This window comes from Ambystoma mexicanum, chromosome 4p (assembly GCF_040938575.1).
Source record: "Ambystoma mexicanum isolate Mex_15411 chromosome 4p, UKY_AmexF1_1, whole genome shotgun sequence".
Lineage (NCBI taxonomy): Eukaryota > Metazoa > Chordata > Amphibia > Caudata > Ambystomatidae > Ambystoma > Ambystoma mexicanum.
Window position 1 is genome coordinate 400,061,425 of NC_090927.1, and position 22,370 is coordinate 400,083,794.

The window sequence follows — 22,370 nt, forward strand, 5'->3', positions numbered from 1 at the left end:
GTTTACATGCATCATCCTGTAATTTGTTTGACACTTTCAGTTTCAAAATTCCACAGGAAATTAAACTTGTCCTTTTAGAATGTGCTTCACATTTTACAATTGCTAGAGTCAATGGAAGTGCTAGTATTTAAATAAATTCATCCAATAGGACCGCATGCTGCATTGGTGTGCCGTCTGCACGGAGGCAGCCCCTCCTTTTCCAGCATGACAGACCTGTGTGTACGATTGACGTCAAATAGGCAGAGTCAGTGATATTCAATCAACACTACAGCTAAGTCAATGCCTAGTCTGGGATGCTGAGGAAAACCCTTATTGATGTATTTTTATATCCAGTTCAGTGCTCTGGATGACAACCCTTGTATAACACCCCCATCTTAGAATCCCCCTGGCCCCACTGAGCCAAGAAGTAGGTTTGTTTTGCAAATTAAAAGGTTTATTTGAAAATTTAAACAATATATATACATCACACTTCTATAAATAAATTGATAATGGATATTACACTTGTGAATATGAGCAGTAGTCAGCAAGAGGTAACTTATGAATAGGAACAGAAGAATAAGGTGGGAAAGAATGCTTTATATGGTTCAAGGAAACTGTAAGGGGATTCAATTCACACTACAGCTAAGTCAACGCCTAGCCTATAATACTGAATGAAAACCCTTATTGATATATCTTTAGGTCCAGTTCATGCGTTCTGGATGACTACCCCTATATAACACCCCTCTCTTGGAATCCCCCTGACCCCACTGAGCCAAGAAGTAGTTCTGTTTTGCAAGTTTAAAAGGTTTATTTGATAAATGAAAATATATATATCACACTTTATAATAAATTAATAATGGAATATCACACTTAATCTAATATGATAATGATTAACAACAGAGAATCTGGCACTAACACGCTTCTCTATAATCAATAAGGAGTTGACCTGAAATGGATAAGGTAGCACACTGGTAAATAGGTACAGAAGGATAATGTGGTAGAGAATGCTTTATAGGGTTCAAGGAAATGCAAGGTTGAATGAATGAAATGCAGTATAGAAAATACTCAATATGATTTCAACAAAACAATGTAATCACTTTTCTCTGGCTATTCACTCCCCCCCTCTTTATGCAATGCAAGGAAATGGGAGGAAAGCACACAGTTCTCAGAAATACAATCAATGTAATCAGTTCAATCCAGCAAGCTTAGACAACAGAAAACAGATAGGAGTTTTGAAATCACAGGCCCAAATTGCTTTGATATGTGCTGGCAATGAATGAGAAATATGCTGGAAATGCTTTTTAATTCCCTTTCAGAGGTTCAGGGTGAGTGGTATCTAGTTAATATTAGTCCAGGCTCACACTAGCAATGATGCAGGGATAGTTAGCAGGTTAAACGAATTTCTGGCAAATGGAAGGCAAGCAGCAGCTGATTTTACATGTGGAGAAATTTGCAAATCGCGGTAAAATTCGCGGATGCGTGTTCCGCGATTGCGGTAAAACTATAAGGGGTAGGAATGCGGTTCTAGGTGCGATTCAAAGCTAAGATTCTAAGCTTTCAAATAAAAGTTATTGCAAGTCTCTAGCACAAACGGTTGCGGAGATATGAGCGATTTTGTGAAGGTCGTTTTTCAGATTTGAAATTTTAAAGTTCAAAAAGACAAGTGCAGCTTGCGACTAGAAAATGACAAGTGACAGCTTTACAAATGACAGGTGACAGTTAGGAGGCAGTTCTACTTAGATTAAATAGATTGAATTATATTATTTTAACTAAGAGATTGGTTCTGCACAGTTTTCTAGGTACTCACACTATATTCTTGAGTGAAATGGGCCTCGCCATGGATCTGGTCAGGGTTTTAGACTGGACTCTGGTCTGGTCTGGTCTGGCCTCTGCACTTCACAGTGATCTGGGTCAGCTCTCTCTGCTGGTCTGGGTCTCTCTGGGTACAGCACTGCTTTCTCTCTGGTCTGGCCCCTTAGTTCTGGATAGATTGAAGTCTCTAGTTTGGCTCTCTGGAGGTTGATGGAGGTAAGTATGGATTTTTCCGGCAGAGCGTCCCGCTGCAGATGGATTTGGAAGGTCCCTATCTGTCCTGTCTGTCTGCTTTTATGTGTTTAGAATGTGGGTGTGTTCTAGCATCACTGACCCTACCTCTCTCTCAGCTTCTAAATGGTCAAACTTCCATTTATCATTTGATTGGGGAATGAACTGTGAGTCAGAGTGATGTCATTTTACAGCCTGCAGAAAGTCCACTCCTCCTGTCAACTTACACACAAATCTAGATTTGAAACAAATACATATTTGCAGAGGTACATATTGTTTTAAAATCATATGCACCCATCATGCATTACAGGAGGTATACCCTGTTCAAACTCTGCTCTTCCTGGGAGCTTGCATTCAGAACTGGCACATATTTCACTTTTTAACTGATTTTGCAATTTCTGACATTGACCCAACTTTACATACAAGTGTGCAGGGAGTACGGACATTAACTGATGAAGTTTCAGATTTTGAACATGCATACATTTAGAGTTATATCCACTTTTCCGCTGACACCCCCCTGAACATGCCACCGGGTCGAAAAACCTCTTAAAATGTGGGCAGAAAAATCACAAGAATTATGGTGTCATTTATAAAATTTTCACATGTCCGCTCTATGAGTTATTCATCTTTTTAAAGTTATGTTCTGGCTCCAAAGGGGTGTGGTTTACCCTCAGCAAAAGGTTGAATTTCTGGTTCTTCCAGTTCTGCCAAGCCAGCTTGCTCTCACAGGCAGTGCTCCTCCCAGCTCCTGCCAAGAGGAAGCTACATTTTACGACTGCGTAATAAAAACCTTTGCCTGAGTGAAGAGGGCTTTGTTCATTCTCCTGCAGAGCCCAGGTAATTCAATTATCAGATAGATGGCATATCCTTAGTGTGGGCAGCAAAAGGAACATTGGCCTGGGAACATAGTTGTGACTCAAGTTTCACTCCTGATGGGATCCGTTGCTAGGCAAAATCAAGTTCCTTAAGCCAGACCTTCAGCTAACTTTTTGTTGCTTTTTAAATTAACTTGCAATTTTACACATGCAGCTAGAATGCTGATTCTAAGTGCAAAACTATGACATTTAAACAATTGCAACCTATGTGACACTCAAAAGTAGGTCACTCAGTCAATTTAAACATTTAGATTTTTTTTTAGTGTCTTTCAATCCAGTGCAACTTAAACTGCTGAAATCCACAGCGCAGCCAGTCTTGTTATAAACCTTGTCTTATGATCTTCATTTCCCAGATTTTGTAGGCACACAAAACTCCATTCTGCCAAATGTCTGCTGGTGTTCAGTAAATATTTTGCACATATTGCAATGTTTGAAAATAGGCATTTTGACTTGCCTTCAGGGAAACAGAGTGGTTTTAAAACGCCGGCTTTTGGATAGTGGTGAGTACTGGTACTGCACCCATTTTTGGGATTTAAGAAAATGAATTCCCAACAATTCTAGGTTGCATTTGGCAATCAGCATTGCCATTCCCAATGGTTTCAGACTACTGTGCGGGTAGTCCAATGGTGGTTTTAAAACGCTTTGAAGCTAACCGGCGCTACTGTTTTTCCTTTGGCAAACCATTTCCCTCATGGCAACCCGGCCTTTCATTCTCGCACTGGTGGGTGGCAAGTGAGGCAACCATTTTAGTGTGCGCACAAACTGCGCAGCTTTCCTGGATTTCGGCGCACATGTGGGTTTTCTGCCATCTTGAATTTTCTAAGCCCACAGCCCCAAATGTTGTGGCATGATAGCTTAAATGTGGGTCAGGACACCCAACAAGCCCCCCCACGTGACTGCCCCTTGAATTTGAGTCGATGGGGAGCCGCGTGCCCAAGGGTTTTGACCCATGCACCGGTCTGTCAGCATAATCTTCTTCCTCTTCTGTAGATGGCACAGTTCAGCATCTTCTTCTCCATCCGGTACTGATCGATGGTTCTCCTCGCCGGTCCTGATGGGAATATTGGGCGGTCCACTGGGCCCATTGAATCTTCGTTCCCGGTCTCCGGATCGCCCTCCTCGGCCCGTCTTCAGGTTTTCTTTCTCCTAGGACGACAAAGGAAGAGCGGCAATACCTACTCATAGACGTTTTTCCACCACTGTTGAGATGGTGGGACAGCATATGCATTTCATCATGACGAAACATTACATTCTTATTTTGATAAAAAACAGTATAACTAAGAGACAGTTTCATGCAAATCACAATATTTTAGAGACTAGATGTGGTATGTTTTATGATTGGAACTGAATTAGTCTGAGACAGTACCCGCTAGGATTCCAGAGGATTCCTCCAGTTGTTGCAGAGTGTGCCTGGGATGGCAACATTTCAACTGGTTTATGTGGACCCACTTGTCTTCCCCCTCTGCCGAACCTTTGGGGATGTGGATTTTGTAGGCCACAGGGGAGATCTTGTCGATGATCTCAAAGGGTCCTTTCCATGTAGGCAAAAATTTGCGCTGCTTGGCCTGGTTCCTTTGGAAGTTGTATAGATAGACCCGGTCCCCCACCTGATATTCCTTCCTGGAAGTTTTCAGGTCATAATGGGTCTTCATGCTATCAGCTGATCTTTCTAGATTCCGCTGAGCATAAGCAAAAGCATGTTGGAGGTGTTTCCTTAAATTCTCTACATACTCATGAGTAGTGGAGGCATTTATCAGTGTCTGCTCTTGGGTCCTGTAGAGCAAATGCTGAGGAAGCACCATCTTGCGCCCAGTCATCAACTCAAATGGTGACATTTTGGTTGCAGATGAAGGGGTAGATCTGATGGCCATTAGGACCAGAGGTAATCGGATATCCCAACTTGGCCCAGAATCTGCCACAAACTTCTTTAATATGCTCACAATGGTTCGGTTATATCTCTCTACTGCCCCCGAAGAAGCTGGCCGATAAGCAATATGCAACTTCCTTTTGACCCCCAGTATCTCCCACATCTTTGTCATTACTTCACTGGTGAAGTGGCTACCTCTGTCTGACTCAATCCTTTGAGGTAGACCAAAACGGGAAAAGATGTGGTTAATCATCAAGGCAGCTGCAGTTTCTGCCTTGCAATTTGGGGCTGGGAGACATTCCACCCACTTGGTAAACAAGCATGTCACAGTCAACATGTACTTATTCCCCCTAGCCGAGCGAATCACAGGGCCTACAAAGTCGATTTGTAAATCTGACCATGGCAGTGTCATTCCCCTCTTTTGTAAAGGCGCCCGGTGTGTGAGGGATGTCGGCTGAAATTGTGCACACACAAGACAACCCTTCAAATATTGGTTGAGGTCCTGGCCCATGTGTGGCCAGTATGCAACCTCTCTTAAGATTTCCAATGTTGTGTGAAACCCCCTATGACCGGCAGTGGCCGCATCATGGGCGTGACTTAACATCAGGCTTCGGAATGAGGTAGGAACCACCCACTGATCGTGGCCAGCTTTGGATTTCCTTACCAGCAAACCGTCTTGGATTCTGAACATTTTTGGACATTTCATCAACACTCTTAGGTCCTCTTTCCCAGTGTAATCGGTATCCGTCAGGGGAAAGTTCTCAGGGTCCTCAAGGTGCTGGTAAAATTTACCAATTATTGGATCGCCCTTCTGAGCGGTAATCAAATCAGCATCAGGGGTCTCCTTGCTCCATTGTGCAATTGAGAGGTCGTTGTGAGCATTTGTCTGGGACCTAGTGATGGCAGTGACCTGGATTTCCCCCAACAGGGACTCAATCTCAATTAGATCCCCTTGGATGGCCCCGGTTTTGGCCAGCTGATCGGCTAAGTCATTTCCAGTTTTGTCTGGTCCCTCTACTTTGGAATGACCCTTGATCTTTTTCCAATAGATGGTCATCCCATTTGATGTGACCAGATCATCAATGTTTTGGATCAACTTCCCATGTTTCAAGGGTTTGTTGTTAGCACATAACATGCCTCTGGTTTTCCAATTAACCAGGTGTTCCACGAACCCGTTCCGTACATAATCCGAATCTGTGATTATGACCAGTTCGTGGAGTTGATGCTGGACAGCAGTGAGGATGGCCTGATGCACAGCCATCAATTCTGCCACCTGACTACTTCGGGGACCAATTTTGTATCCAGCGGAGGGTTCTGGGGACTCATTCACCCATGCATTCCCTACGCCGGCCACCAGTTCTTTCTCCCCGTTGTTGTCAACATGGTAAGAGCATCCATCCACATACACAGTGGGCATTCCCTCACACTTGTCTTCTTCAAAGACTTTGTGGGGGGAATTAAGGTATGCCTCCATGTTGTCCTTGATTTTCAGACTTTCGTCCTCGAGACAGTTTTCTCTGGCACAATCATGCAAGTCAGCCAGACCTTGCGCGAGGGGACTCTTCTTGTTTTGGCCATATCTGACCTCCACAGGAAAGCCTTGCATTGACAGAATCCAGGAAGTAATTCGGGAATTACTCACATTTCCGGCCCGGATTCTGTCACTTTGGAGATATTGCAGAGGCTGGTGTGGAGTCTCCACTATGATGTGTTCCCCCTGGATAAACGGGCGGTAATTCTTCAATGCCCACACCGTTGCCAGGAGTGCCTTCTCACAATCGTTGAATTTTTCCTCCACAGAGGATAAAGTTTTGCTCGCATAGGAGATTACTTTATTGACCTTGTCATGCTTTTGGTATAATACTGCCGTCAAGCACGTATTAGAGAACCCCGTCTCCAGGAAGAACTCCTTGTTTCTGACAGGGTAAGCTAGGCAGGGCGCTTGTGAGAGGCTTCTTTTGAGTTGTTTTACTGCCTCGGCTTGTTCTGGACCCCATTCCCACTTGACCCCCCCCTTCAGGAGATGAATCAGGGGTCTGGTGATCTCTGCGTAGCCCTCAATGAACTTTCTGCTGTAATTAGTCAGTCCAAGGAGGCTCCTTAGTTCCCGCAGAGTTGTGGGGTCTTTCAGTTTCTGAAGTGCTTCCACTTTCTTTTCCTGGGGACAGAGACCCTGAGGAGTAATCTCATGCCCCAAGAAATTAACACGGGTTCTACACCACTGTGCTTTCTGAAAGGAAAGTTTTGCTCCGGCGGCCCTCAACTGCGTCAGAACATAACGGATCTCCGCTATGTGTTCCTCCACAGATGAACTTTTGATGAGGACATCATCTACCTAAGCCAGGTTACCCCTCGCACCCAGGTCGGGCATGGCCTTATGTAGGAAAATGTTGAATTCATTGCCGGAGTTGAGGTATCCGAAGGGAGTCCGGGTCCATGTGTACTGCTGGCCCCCAAAGGTAAAAGCCAGTTTGTATTGGTCCTCCCTGCTGACAGGCACGGTCCAGTATCCATTGGTCAGGTCTATTGCAGTGAATACCTGTGACCCCTGGATCTGGGCCAGCCCTTGGTCAATGTAGGGCAGAGGCCATCGGGAAGTATGGACCCGTTTGTTGAGCTCCCTGAGGTCGGCACAGAGTCTCCACTGGCCGTTTGGCTTCAATATTCCCAGCACCGGATTATTGAAGGTGCTGTGGACTAGACGGATTATTCCCCGGGACTCAAGGTTCTTAATTATTTCAGTAAGGGACTCCATTGATGCGAGAGGCAAGCGATATTGCTTCACAAACACTGGAGTCATGCCAGGGTCCGTGGGGATTGTTGTGGTGTGGATGCCGGTGCGACCACAGTCATATGAGTATACCGCAAAGAGATCTTGGAAATCCAAGAAAACTTGTTTCAACTTTTGCTTTTGTTCCAGAGTCACACAGGCATCAGCTAGGTTGACTCTCTCTTCCACCATCTGCCTGAAGCCTGGAAAGACTTCTGGTTTGGCTATCTCCGCGGCCTCCTCCAGCTGGGTGGAGAAGTCCCTGGTCAGAGTGCTGATTTGGACCGGAGGCTTCAGGTGGGAAAGGCAGCCCTCATGGACCTGGAAAATCACCTCATCCCTCCTGAAGTCACAGGTCACATCTTCCTTACCATAGGGGCAGGAAGTGTACACCAGGAAGTTCCCCCCATGCCGGGTAAAAATCCTGTCTGGTGTTGCGTTGTCATCACTGTCACTGTCAAAACAGTCCTTGGGGATGGGTCCTAACAGTTCATTTACAAGATCAATGGAGAAATGTCGGTCATCAACCACCATTCCAATAATGGTGCCTGCGGCTAGAGTAATACCCTTTAAGTCGCTGTTATCCACCTCTATTAGAATGGGGTCATGTCCTATGTTGACTAATGGAGTCGGGTTTACCCCCAACCCTTGCTGTTGGAGAGAAGCATTTAGATGTATGTAAGCATCAGGGTTTTTCAACTCTTGTCCCCTTTTAACTTTCACTTCCAGGGAGAATTGTCGGGTCCTTTCTGGGATGGTGACTTCCTCTTTAACCTGAATTTCAACTGCATAAGGTAGCAATTGAGCTGACCTAAATGCTTTTTCTGGATCATCAAAGCCCATGGGATTATCCGCTAATCGGGACCAAGCTTTGAAGTTTATTAGGTCCAAACTAATGGCAAAGCGATTGAGAATGTCACTGCCTAAGTAAAAGGCGGCAGTGACGTCTCGCACGACCCAACAATTATGGACTATGCTCTTGTTGCCAATGGAGATTTTGAGCATACACCTGCTTGGCAGGAGATGTTTGGAGTCAGGTGCTTCCAGGTCCATTTCCCATTTGTCTATCAGTTTGAAGGTGGGAATGGCTGGATCTTTTGGGAGTTGGCGGAACATGGCTTCGCTGATGAAGCTCTTACCGTTGTTCACACACACTCGAGCGAGAACAGAGTCCTTCCCATCATTTAACTGAACAGGGATGAACAACTGCTCTCCAATTTGCTGAATATCAGCCAGGCTTTGAGCTGATTTCACATCTTTCTGGACTATAGGAGTGGGGGTTTCTGATTGTGGATTAGTATAGAATTTCAGAGTGTTTCCTTCCAGCGTGGAATACCACTTTAGACTGGAAGGAAGGTTGATTTTCAGAAATAGAGAGGACCCCCCATCACCAGTCTGTTGTCCTACTGCTATTACCGTCACGTCTGGAATTTGGTTGTTCTGGAAGTGAAATTCTACTTGGTCAGATTTTTGTTCAACCATGTGGCATGTGCCGTTTAAACTAACATGGTTGACACTCTGTTTTAATTTTATGGGTCGGCTAGTCTGAGTCCAGAGGACCTTGTTTACGCAATCTATTAGGGGTGACAACCTTCTCAGGAGGTCATTCCCTAGTAAACAAGGGGTGCCCTCTGGGGTCACAACTATGACCGGGTGTTTCAACTTATGTCGCCCGATCTTAATGTCCAAGTCTGCCGTCCCCTCGACGGGAATTTCCTTCCCGTCAAAGTTCTGCAGTTGTCCAGGAAGAGAGGTGAGAGGAATTTGGTAATTCTCTCCCCTTCCTGCATTCAGTTCGTCAAAGGCCCTTCTGGACAGAAGGGTAGCTTGAGATCCAGTGTCCACCAGTGCTGAGATTGTACCCTGCCCCTGTACTTGTACCGGGGCATAATATCTTCCCTCCTTCTCCTCAAGGGGGCACAGATAATGTACATTTTTGGACAACTGGTGGGCTAATTTTCTGGTTTTGGACATCGCTAGCGAGGAGATTTGGGCAGAATTCTGTGGAGAGTCTTGGGAATCTGAAAGAAAAAATTTGCAACTGGAGATCAGAGCCATTGTGGGTTCCCCTGGCTCCGTTTCTGGGCCGCCCCCCCCTTTTTGGAGGCAGTCGCCAGGATGGGTTTGAACCAGGGGATTTTCTTGCTGTTGGTTCTGGGATGAGATGGTGGGCGGCGGTAGCTCAGTCTCCACATCTCCCCAGTCTGGATTTGCATCCCTAGGGACCCATTTTTCTTTGGGGGGGTTCCCCCCTCTCTGAAGGAGAAGATCCTTTTCCCAGGATCCTCTGAGGATCCCTCTCCCTCAAATTGGAAGATCCGTACCTCCTCCTCAAACTGAGTCTGTTTGGGTCTTTTGTTTCTCCTACCCCCCCTCTGCTCCTTAGGAGGCAGACTTTCAGGGGCAAGAGATTTTGTTTCCGGTTCCTGGGTTTCCAGGGGCTGTTTACAAGTGAGGAAGGAAGCTTCCTCCAAGGCTTTACACCCCCCTTCCCTTTGTGCCTCCTCCCTGGGAACCGGTGAGTTATCGGGGTGCTGCCCCCGTCATTGTTCTGGAGCACCAGGTCCAGAGTTGGGTGCGTTCTGCGCCGGCACGCCCATCTGAGGGTTCTGCTGAGCCCTCAGTATGTGACCCAGATCCCGCGCCATGTTTTGAACCTGGCGCTCTAACTGGGAAACCCGCTCAGGCTGATACGGGGCCCTGTTTTCTCCCCTGGGCTGATCCCGGGAAGGGTAGCTGTCCCTCCTCTGGTAATACCCCGGGTTGGGAAGATTTGGGTACCCCTCCACCCTTGGCCTCCCCTCTCCCGGATTCAGTGGTCTGGGCTCAGGGAATTGGGGAAAGAAGGATGGATGGTTTTGGGGCTGAAAGTCGGGTGGATATCTGGGGAAAAAGTTCTGCCCAGGGTTTGGTAAATTCCTGCCCTCCTGTGGGAAGTTTGGAGGGAAGTTCCCTGGGTTAGGTGCTTGTCTGGATCCCCCCCCTTGGGCTGGAGGAGTCCACACATAACCCAGGATGGGTCGATTTCCCTTGTAACGGGGACTTACATAATCAGGAGAGCGAGGGACCCCATTTGTGGGGCTGCCTCCTTGGCTCCCTGTCTGTGACTGACCCGAGGACCTCCTGGGCCTAGCATTATTAGGTGCAGGCAGGTTTTTAGGCCCCCCCATCTCCAAATCCAAAACGGGGGTGACCTTTACCTCTGCCACCTTGGCAGCAGCAGGGGTGCTGTTGGCTTTGGGGTTTTTCTGGGCATTAATTTTGCTATCTACCGGTTTCTGCACCTCATAGATCCGGGTAGCCTGTTCAATGACCCAGTCTAAAGATCTTTTCTCGTGAAAATCCCTCACGAGCTGGGTCATGATATATTTGGGCAAGGCATGAAAAAATGTATTAACGAATTCTCGACTGTCTGTGCGCACCCTTCTTGTGGTCTGTGCAAAAGCACGCTTTAACTCCTGCACAAATTCTTGTGGGGCCTGATCCTCCCCACATTGCAAATTGTAGGCTGCCTTGCGAGCCTCTTGAGGATTTCTGTGAACAGAAAAATGTTTCAGGATGGCCGCCTTATATGTGGACCATCTTAAATGATTTTGATCCTCCAGCCCCGCAAAGAAACTGGAGTATTCCGGGGAGAATGTCCACTTTACATATTGAATACAGCTTTGGCTGTCCTTCAAATGGAAAGTCTCCATCATTTGTTCAAACAACTCTAAGTGCTCCCAAACAGAATACTTAGCGTTCTTATGGTAAGGCGTGATGACGCTCCTGATCGCCTTAATCTGCTTTAAGGGGTCCTTAAGCAAGGCCCTTTTTGCCTTATTGGCCTTTTTGGTTCGGGTAACCCTTGTCCATTCTTCCTCGGACTCAGAGGCACTGCTCCCAGAGGTTCCCGTCTGTTCTTCCAGGTTTTCCCGGATTCTGCGAGCCTGGGAATGGCTGGCAGAATGTGGGGACCTGGTCTCCTGTGTCCTGCGCAGTTCAGAGGAGTCTTCAGATTCCTCCTTGCTGCCAGGATTTGCTGGGTACCCCCTCCACTGACCTAACTGGGCAGAGGTTTTCATGATGCCCTTAATGGGCCTACTCTCCTGGGGTTCCCCATCGAACTGTACTGTACTTGGGTGCCCATACCCGGATGCCCACCCCTCCATTCCTGAGTGGTACTGGCCTATGAGCCCCATACTCTTAGCTGGATAGTAATCTGCCATCCCTGTGGCCCTGTGCTCATGTGCGCCAGGGGACATGGGGGTGGCAGAGTCCAGGGACTGAGAGGTATGAGGGCCTCTGGTACTAGGGCTCCTGAGGTTATGCTCCGGAGTTTCCATTTCCCAGCGAACCTCATCTCTATCCGCCCCTGCTCCCTGTTGCAATGCAAGAGCCTGCATTTGTGCCTTCAGTTCCTCTGTTAAGGCCTTACTCGACTCTATCAGTTTCTCCTGCATCGCTACCTGTTGCTGGAGCCTATCATTGTGTTGACAGAGGGCCTCGTTCTCCCTCTGTGCTTCCTGGTTGGTCCTGGAGAACTGGGCCAGTCTTTGCTGCAGGAGGTTTACCTCCTGGGCAATGTCCCTTTTGGCCTGCTCCTTTCTTGCTAGAGCATCTTCCACCCTTCTGGTGTGCTCTACCAAGTTCTGGTTTTCTTTTTGGAGATCACCCAGCCCCTGGAGGGCCAGGTGATTTTCTTCAATTTCCTTTTTTAAGTGGCAGACTTCCTGGCCTATGGCGTCTCTTTCCTGACTAAGAGCCTGCCTTTGTGCCGCCAGGTCGTCCCTTTGCCGTTGAAGGGCACCAGCTTTTTGGCGCTCCTCATCAAACTCTGCCTGGGTATCCAAGTCTTTCAGAATCAGTTTATTGCTCTCCTCTTTCTCTCTGTCTAGTTGGATTTGCAGGGTGGCTACCTGCTCTGTGCATGCCCTGTTGAAATTGATCTGTTGCTCCAGCTTTTTCTGGTTCTGCAGTAAGGAGTCCAAACTGTCTTGGTGCTCCTTCTGCAGGGCCAGAAATCGGGTATCCTGGTCTGTCTTTTCCTGTTGTAGGCTGCCCATATCCTCTTTTATTTTAATGATATATTGCCTACTATCATTTTCTGCCTCCTGGCTCCTCTGCAGCCTCTGCTCAGAAGAGTCCAGATCAGATTGGGCCTTCTGTAATGCCATCTGTTGCCTATTTGCCAGATTTTGGCTTTCAGCACATCTATCCTACATGTCTCCCATATATAGGTACAGGTATGCTGCTATCCTGGCAATCTTATTGTGTTCCTCTTTGGCTTTAGGAGCCATATATAGTTCACTCAGGGCCACATGTAAGGGACCCTGATCTCTATATATATCTGACCCTGTTTCAGTGACCTGTTGTGTGATGGCCTGCAACCACACATCCTGGCCCTGTTCGGTCCATTCACCTCTCACAAATAGCTTATGCAAGAGGTGCTCTCTGGCTATTTTCATGTCTACTAAGGTCGTCATTCTAGAGATTGGTCTCTGTCCTGACTTACAGAAGTTTGTATTTTATTTTTGCAGAACAGAACTTTTCTTGGAGTGTCCCTTTTGAGGAATGCTTCACAGCGTAATGCAGCGTGGTGATCCGACCGGATGTATGTATCCCGTCAGTTAGCACACTGTATTAAGCTGCACAAGTGGTAAATCTAACCCAACGTCTCGGCTCGAGCCCCCAATTTGTAAGGGGATTCAATTCACACTACAGCTAAGTCAACGCCTAGCCTATAATACTGAATGAAAACCCTTATTGATATATCTTTAGGTCCAGTTCATGCGTTCTGGATGACTACCCCTATATAACACCCCTCTCTTGGAATCCCCCTGACCCCACTGAGCCAAGAAGTAGTTCTGTTTTGCAAGTTTAAAAGGTTTATTTGATAAATGAAAATATATATATCACACTTTATAATAAATTAATAATGGAATATCACACTTAATCTAATATGATAATGATTAACAACAGAGAATCTGGCACTAACACGCTTCTCTATAATCAATAAGGAGTTGACCTGAAATGGATAAGGTAGCACACTGGTAAATAGGTACAGAAGGATAATGTGGTAGAGAATGCTTTATAGGGTTCAAGGAAATGCAAGGTTGAATGAATGAAATGCAGTATAGAAAATACTCAATATGATTTCAACAAAACAATGTAATCACTTTTCTCTGGCTATTCACTCCCCCCCTCTTTATGCAATGCAAGGAAATGGGAGGAAAGCACACAGTTCTCAGAAATACAATCAATGTAATCAGTTCAATCCAGCAAGCTTAGACAACAGAAAACAGATAGGAGTTTTGAAATCACAGGCCCAAATTGCTTTGATATGTGCTGGCAATGAATGAGAAATATGCTGGAAATGCTTTTTAATTCCCTTTCAGAGGTTCAGGGTGAGTGGTATCTAGTTAATATTAGTCCAGGCTCACACTAGCAATGATGCAGGGATAGTTAGCAGGTTAAACGAATTTCTGGCAAATGGAAGGCAAGCAGCAGCTGATTTTACATGTGGAGAAATTTGCAAATCGCGGTAAAATTCGCGGATGCGTGTTCCGCGATTGCGGTAAAACTATAAGGGGTAGGAATGTGGTTCTAGGTGCGATTCAAAGCTAAGATTCTAAGCTTTCAAATAAAAGTTATTGCAAGTCTCTAGCACAAACGGTTGTGGAGATATGAGCGATTTTGTGAAGGTCGTTTTTCAGATTTGAAATTTTAAAGTTCAAAAAGACAAGTGCAGCTTGCGACTAGAAAATGACAAGTGACAGCTTTACAAATGACAGGTGACAGTTAGGAGGCAGTTCTACTTAGATTAAATAGATTGAATTATATTATTTTAACTAAGAGATTGGTTCTGCACAGTTTTCTAGGTACTCACACTATATTCTTGAGTGAAATGGGCCTCGCCATGGATCTGGTCAGGGTTTTAGACTGGACTCTGGTCTGGTCTGGTCTGGCCTCTGCACTTCACAGTGATCTGGGTCAGCTCTCTCTGCTGGTCTGGGTCTCTCTGGGTACAGCACTGCTTTCTCTCTGGTCTGGTCTCTTAGTTCTGGATAGATTGAAGTCTCTAGTTTGGCTCTCTGGAGGTTGATGGAGGTAAGTATGGATTTTTCCGGCAGAGCGTCCCGCTGCAGATGGATTTGGAAGGTCCCTATCTGTCCTGTCTGTCTGCTTTTATGTGTTTAGAATGTGGGTGTGTTCTAGCATCACTGACCCTACCTCTCTCTCAGCTTCTAATTGGTCAAACTTCCATTTATCATTTGATTGGGGAATGAACTGTGAGTCAGAGTGATGTCATTTTACAGCCTGCAGAAAGTCCACTCCTCCTGTCAACTTACACACAAATCTAGATTTGAAACAAATACATATTTGCAGAGGTACATATTGTTTTAAAATCATATGCACCCATCATGCATTACAGGAGGTATACCCTGTTCAAACTCTGCTCTTCCTGGGAGCTTGCATTCAGAACTGGCACATATTTCACTTTTTAACTGATTTTGCAATTTCTGACATTGACCCAACTTTACATACAAGTGTGCAGGGAGTACGGACATTAACGGATGAAGTTTCAGATTTTTAACATGCATACATTTAGAGTTATATCGACTTTTCCGCTGACACCCCCCTGAACATGCCACCGGGTCGAAAAACCTCTTAAAATGTGGGCAGAAAAATCACAAGAATTATGGTGTCATTTATAAAATTTTCACATGTCCGCTCTATGAGTTATTCATCTTTTTAAAGTTATGTTCTGGCTCCAAAGGGGTGTGGTTTACCCTCAGCAAAAGGTTGAATTTCTGGTTCTTCCAGTTCTGCCAAGCCAGCTTGCTCTCACAGGCAGTGCTCCTCCCAGCTCCTGCCAAGAGGAAGCTACATTTTACGACTGCGTAATAAAAACCTTTGCCTGAGTGAAGAGGGCTTTGTTCATTCTCCTGCAGAGCCCAGGTAATTCAATTATCAGATAGATGGCATATCCTTAGTGTGGGCAGCAAAAGGAACATTGGCCTGGGAACATAGTTGTGACTCAAGTTTCACTCCTGATGGGATCCGTTGCTAGGCAAAATCAAGTTCCTTAAGCCAGACCTTCAGCTAACTTTTTGTTGCTTTTTAAATTAACTTGCAATTTTACACATGCAGCTAGAATGCTGATTCTAAGTGCAAAACTATGACATTTAAACAATTGCAACCTATGTGACACTCAAAAGTAGGTCACTCAGTCAATTTAAACATTTAGATTTTTTTTTAGTGTCTTTCAATCCAGTGCAACTTAAACTGCTGAAATCCACAGCGCAGCCAGTCTTGTTATAAACCTTGTCTTATGATCTTCATTTCCCAGATTTTGTAGGCACACAAAACTCCATTCTGCCAAATGTCTGCTGGTGTTCAGTAAATATTATGCACATATTGCAATGTTTGAAAATAGGCATTTTGACTTGCCTTCAGGGAAACAGAGTGGTTTTAAAACGCCGGCTTTTGGATAGTGGTGAGTACTGGTACTGCACCCATTTTTGGGATTTAAGAAAATGAATTCCCAACAATTCTAGGTTGCATTTGGCAATCAGCATTGCCATTCCCAATGGTTTCAGACTACTGTGCGGGTAGTCCAATGGTGGTTTTAAAACGCTTTGAAGCTAACCGGCGCTACTGTTTTTCCTTTGGCAACCCATTTCCCTCATGGCAACCCGGCCTTTCATTCTCGCACTGGTGGGTGGCAAGTGAGGCAACCATTTTAGTGTGCGCACAAACTGCGCAGCTTTCCTGGATTTCGGCGCACATGTGGGTTTTCTGCCATCTTGAATTTTCTAAGCCCACAGCCCCAAATGTTGTGGCATGATAGCTTAAATGTGGGTCAGGACACCCAACAAAACGCAAGGTGGAATAAAATGCAGTACAGAAATAACTTGTTATGATTTTAGCAAAAGGTAATATGATCACTTTTTCTTTTGACAATTCACTCCCCCCCTATGCAATACAAGAAATGGAAGGAGAGCACACAGTCTTCAAGAATCCCAACAAATCACACTTTATAATGCAATACACAGTTCCAGTTCTCCCAGCAAGCTTAGGGAAAACAGGGATGAGTTTTAAACACAGGCAAATTACTTTAATGTGGTTTGCAAGGAAGTGAAAAGGTGCTAAAAATTGCTTTTAATTCCCTCTAGAGGTTCAGGGTAGGTGATGGGTACTTTATATTAGTTCAGGCTCACTTTAACAATACTCTATGAATGATTAGCAGATTGCAAATGAATTTTAGCAAAGAGAATCAAAAAGCTGCTGATTTCCACAGATGAAGAAATCGGGCCAAATCGCAAATCGCGGTGAATTTCTAGGTTCGTTGGAAAGCCTAGATTCTAAGCTTTCAGATGAAAGTTAAATTCCGTTCCTAGCACAAACGGTTCCAGAGATACGGATGATTTAATAAAGGTAGATTTTCGGATTTAAAGTAAAACTCAAAATGACAGGTGACAGCTTGCAGCTGCAGAATTGACAGGTGACAGTTGTGCAGCTTTAAAAATGACAGATGACACGATTTCTAGGAGGCTGTTCTAATTAGGTTAAAATAGCTTGAATTAGATTATTTTAACTAAGAGATTGGGTTCTGCACAGTTCTGGCGGATACTCACTCCTAATTTTGAAATGAATGGGCCTCGTCACGGATCTGGTCAACTGGACTGCACTTCGGTTCTCTCTGCTTGGCGGGTCAATCAGGCACCGGTTCTGCTCACAGCGGTCTGGATCTCTGGTTCTGCTCACAGCGGTCTGGGTCAGCTCTCTGGATACAGCGGCCTGTGGTTCTCTGGATCTCTGGTCTGATCTCTGGCAATTGTTCTTGGCAAAACAATTCAGACAGCTCGCCCGGCTGTGGAATAGTTTGCAAATGATTTTAAGGATGCTGAGGCCTGCTGAGAAGAGTTCTCAGTTTGTGGGTTTAGGCCCTTGCTTTAAGTTCTGAAGTAAAGTTCTTGTCTTTGGAGATTGATGGATGTGAAGTCTGGAGTCTCCCGGCAGAGCGTCCCGCAGAAAATGGAATTGACTGTCTCTACCTGTCCCAGCATTCTCTTTTTATGTGTTTTGAAAATGGGTGTGTGCCTGGGCCTAGCTAAGCCTGCCCCTCTCTACTTGTCATTGGCCCAATTCTCCCCTCTCCCATGATTGGGGGAAGGAAATGGCTTGTCATCATGATGAGGTCTGTTTATGGGTCAGAGGATCCTCCCTTGGTCAATTTGCACACAAATCTATTTCTAAACCAAATACGTATTTATCTATGTACCATTTCTCTCATATTATACGTCCAGTTAACATATTTTATGTAGCACCAAACCATTCGATCCCTGTCTTTGTACGATGTCATGTCCACTGATGACAGAATTCTCCCCTTTTCATCCAGATAACGACCTCTAAACCTTTCCAGATTTTACACAAATGTGCACCAGGGATATGGGTTTCAGATGACAGATTTTTAACATGCATACATTTCGAGTGAGACCCTATTTTCTGCTACTATCCCCAGGAACATACCACAGGGTCCTAACACCTCTTAAAATGTGCACCGAAAAATCACAAGAATAATGATATTATTTATATAATTTTGAACAGTCCGCACTATGAGTTATCTATCTTTTGAAAATTATGCCCTGCTCAAAATGGGGTGGGCTTCCCAAATCACATGGTGGAATAACTGGTTTATCCACTTCCCCCAAGCTCAGCTGCTAGCAGAGGCACTGCCCCTCCCAGTTTCTCCCAAGAGGAAGGCACTTTAAGGCCCCCCAATATAACATTTGCCTGAGTCCATTGTTCAGTTTCCTGCAGTCCCCAGCTGCCACTCCCCTTTCAATCAACAGGGCCATGTGACCTCCTTTTTGTGGGGCAGCAGAATGTAGCCAGGCCTGGGAACACAGCTGTTGATCCAGTTTCAACTCCTGTCGGGGGTAGTTGTCAGGCAGAATCCAGTTTCATTAAGACAGGTTTCAGCTAAATGTCACTTTTTGTTCCCAGTTTTCTACATTCAAATCAAACTGACAATTTTTACACATGCAGCTAGAGTGCTGATTCTAAGTTCAAAACGATGACATTTCAACAGTTACAAACTATGTGACACTCAAAAGTAGGTCCCTCATTTAATTTAAACATTTCGATTTTAGTGGTTTTCAGTTCAGTTTAACTTAAGCTGCTGACCTCCACAGCTCAGCCAGTTTTATTATGAACATGGTTTTGGGCTCTTTTTCTTTCCAGATTTTGTATGCAGACAAAACTTCATTCTGCCAAATGTCTGCTGGTGTTCAGTGAGATTTTTGAATATCCTGCAATGTTTGAAAGCTTGCATTCAGAGAAACCAAGGTGATTTCAAAGGGCTTTTTAAGCTAACAGGCACTGCTGTTTTTCCTTTGGCACACATTCCACTCATGGTACCCCTGGCCCATCACGCTCGCACTGGTGGGTGGAAGGTTAGGCCAACATTTTGGTGTGCGCACAAACTGCGCGGTTCTCCGATTCTGGCGTGAATGTGGGCGGCGATAGCTCATCCCCACATCCACCCAGTCTATTGATTTAGTTTGTTCTGGGATAGAATAATGGGCGGCGACAGCTCATCCCCACATCTACCCAGTCTATTGATTCAACATGGCTCAAAACCCTTGACATCGTCTTCAAATCCCTGAAGCGTGGTGATAAGCACCATTAGTTCTGCAGCCTGTGCTGAGCAATGCAAAGGCAATATTGCACTTATCACTACTTGAAATTCCCCTCTCGGTTCTGCTTTACTACTGCTGATCCAGTATGCCTTTCACCAGTCGTTTGGTTCATTTTTGAAGAAACATCAATGAAAACAACATCCATCCTCCCAAGGGCATTTTCTCTAGCTTGGGGAATTTCATTATAGTTTTCAGGATACGCTGTACAATCATGTACATATTCATCTTCCCCTACTGGTTCATCTATGAACAATGCTGTAGTCACTGTCTTACATCTGACAATTTTAATCTCAGGATTTGAGATTATTACCTCATATCCTGACGTTCTTTGCATGGTCAATGTACTTTTGGGTTTCTCTAAAATCACAAATAATGCATGCTCAACAAATAATGTTACTGAACACCCCATTGGTATGCTTGAAGCTATTTCAATCATGAATGCAGCAGCAACTAAAGACTGTTCATAGGGGTAATGCCCTATCATAAATGGATCTAAAATCCCACTATAATAGGCTAATGGTTTGTGTCCATGTCTTAATGTCATTTTCTGTGTAAGGACTGCTGTCATGACTTCTCTATTTGAAATGCAAAATGAACACATTTCTTGATGATAATCTGGAATTCCGAACACAGGGGCAGTACTGATCGCGGTGTCCAAAATGGAAGGCAGCCACAGCTCCTCGAGGATCAAGTGAGCTCTTCTCTCACTGGAAGTGCTTCTGTTTGACACACGCTGTTTGCTCCGAGCACAAACACGATGTTGCGTGCAAGTGATTCCTGTGTGCAGTCCATATTGAGCACGCAATTGGAGGCTTATTGCTTGTGCTTACCGCAGAGTCATGCATGTAATATCACTGACTTCATGTGACACGGCATGACAGAGATGTCACATCTTTGCTGGGTTAAGCTTTTCAGCAGCCTGACTCCAGGAAATAATTCTGCAACAGTTAGACATGCTAAATTGAAATACAAATATGATGAACAAATTATTAAATACTATATGCACAAAAAAGTGTGGCTCATTCAAAATGTGCCGCCCTAGGCCAAGGCCTATTTGGCCTTTTTGGAAATACGTCCCTGACTGCCACTCATCAAAATGCACTGTTTCAATTCAGACCCACTTTTCAGCAGAAAAATTAACAGCAGATAATTAAAAGTGCATTTTTTTAATGACTGTACTTTCAGTGCAACAGAAGGCTGAACAGTAAAACACAACTTATGTAAAATAATAAAGGCTGATGTTAGAAAATGCAATCTGTGAGTTCATTTAAGGAAAGGACAATCAGTGGGTCTCTCGGAAGAATTTGTAAATGGGTTTCCGCACTGCAAGCTTGGTTCTTGCATGCTAACTATTTACAACTGCAATACAATGTGGCCTGCATGAAGGGTGTTGAAAACAAAGTCTCCCCAGACCTGTTGTCTCTGATGGCTCAATTCTGTGCAGGCCAAATATCCTAGCTAGTTCATGAATGGAATGTGGGGAGAGCTAGGGCTACAATCCAGGGTAGCTGAAACTCTGGAAAAAATACAAGTAAATAGAAGCATTTCAGATAGAAATGGTGGTCCAGCACAGATAACAGTGCAGGATGCCAGATGGTAGCAGGGCCATGTGACTTCGCAGGGCCGGCCAGTTCATTATCTGCAATGTGAGAATGTGATTTAGGACTGGCAGCCACCAACTTCTAACAACAAAGAGGCTAATTAAAACACAGTCCAGAAAGCTCTAGTCACATGCTAGTGAGGAATGGCAAATGGCCTGGAGGAAGGGTTGCTCATATTTGTAGACACATGATATGATGTGATAGTTTATTTATATAGAGCCTATACACAATGGGCCTCATTACGAGTCCGGCGGTAACCGAGGCGGTAAAACCGCCTGTTTATCGCTGGACTCGTATTAACATTCCGCCTCCGTGATTCCCGGAATTACCAGGGCATTACAACCCCGGTTTTCCGGGAATCAGGGAGGCGGAATGGTGTTAATCCCATTCCCATTGAGTCCTATGCGACTCAATGCAAATGGGGATCATGGAAACACCAGCAGCATCTCGTAATGCTGCCGGTGTTTCCTCGTCCGCCTGCAGGCGGGCGGTGTTAAATCCGCCAGTTCAGACCTGGCGGGAACATCATCTCCCGCCTGCAGGAGTTGTGAGCGCCCGGCATGGAAACAACGGTGGCGGCGGGTTTACCACCACCGTTGTTTCCATACTGGGTGATTTGTAATGAGGCCCAATGTGTTTCAAAGTGCTTTACAGCAAGGGAGAGAACAAGGGAAAATACAATGACATTCTTACAAGCCATGAACAACAAGAATGTGAAATTAACTATTGTACTCTGCCTGATGACATTTCAGGAAGTGCAAGAGCAAAAACTCAGATAGGAAGGAAATGGGAAACAGACAGGCAACTACCGTACTAGGACTGATGACATTTCTGGTAGAGACAGAGATTAACAAGAGGTGAGGGAGGGGGGAGGAGAAAGGAGGGAGAGGAACAAATCAAGCGACTATCGTACTAGGCCTGATGATCACATTTTAGATAGTGCTGGGGGGGAGACAAACATTTGTTGCTATCATACTAGGTCCAGGGACAATTCTGATAGAGTAAGTGCATAGAAAAAGTAATATATATATATATATATATATATATATATATATATATATATATATATATATATATATATATATATATATATATATATATATATATAGAGGTGCCAACCTGGAAGCTGTAGTTCTGTGAGGTTCCAATACATATGAACTTCAAACCTGCAATGTTCAGCCAGTGGGTCTGCATCACTGTTCTCATCTGAGGCTTTTCCTTGGATGGGTATTGTGGAAGAAGTACAAGCATTTGTATCCCTTGAATGGCCCTTAAGGCACCAATCCATTAAGAAGCCCCTCCGACATTTTCCCGCCCTTTTCTGAACTTGTTTAACGAAGGTTTAGAAAGACATATACTCCCACAGTTGTTTATTTCACAGAATTTCACCCTCAAAAGGGAAACACTTACACCTTTATAAAACACATGTGCCAACCTTGAAGCTGTATTTCTGTGAGGTTCCAAGACATCTGAAATTCTAAACTGCAATGTTCAGCCAGTGTGTCTGCATCACTGTTCTCATCTGAGGCTGTTCCTGCTATGAAGATT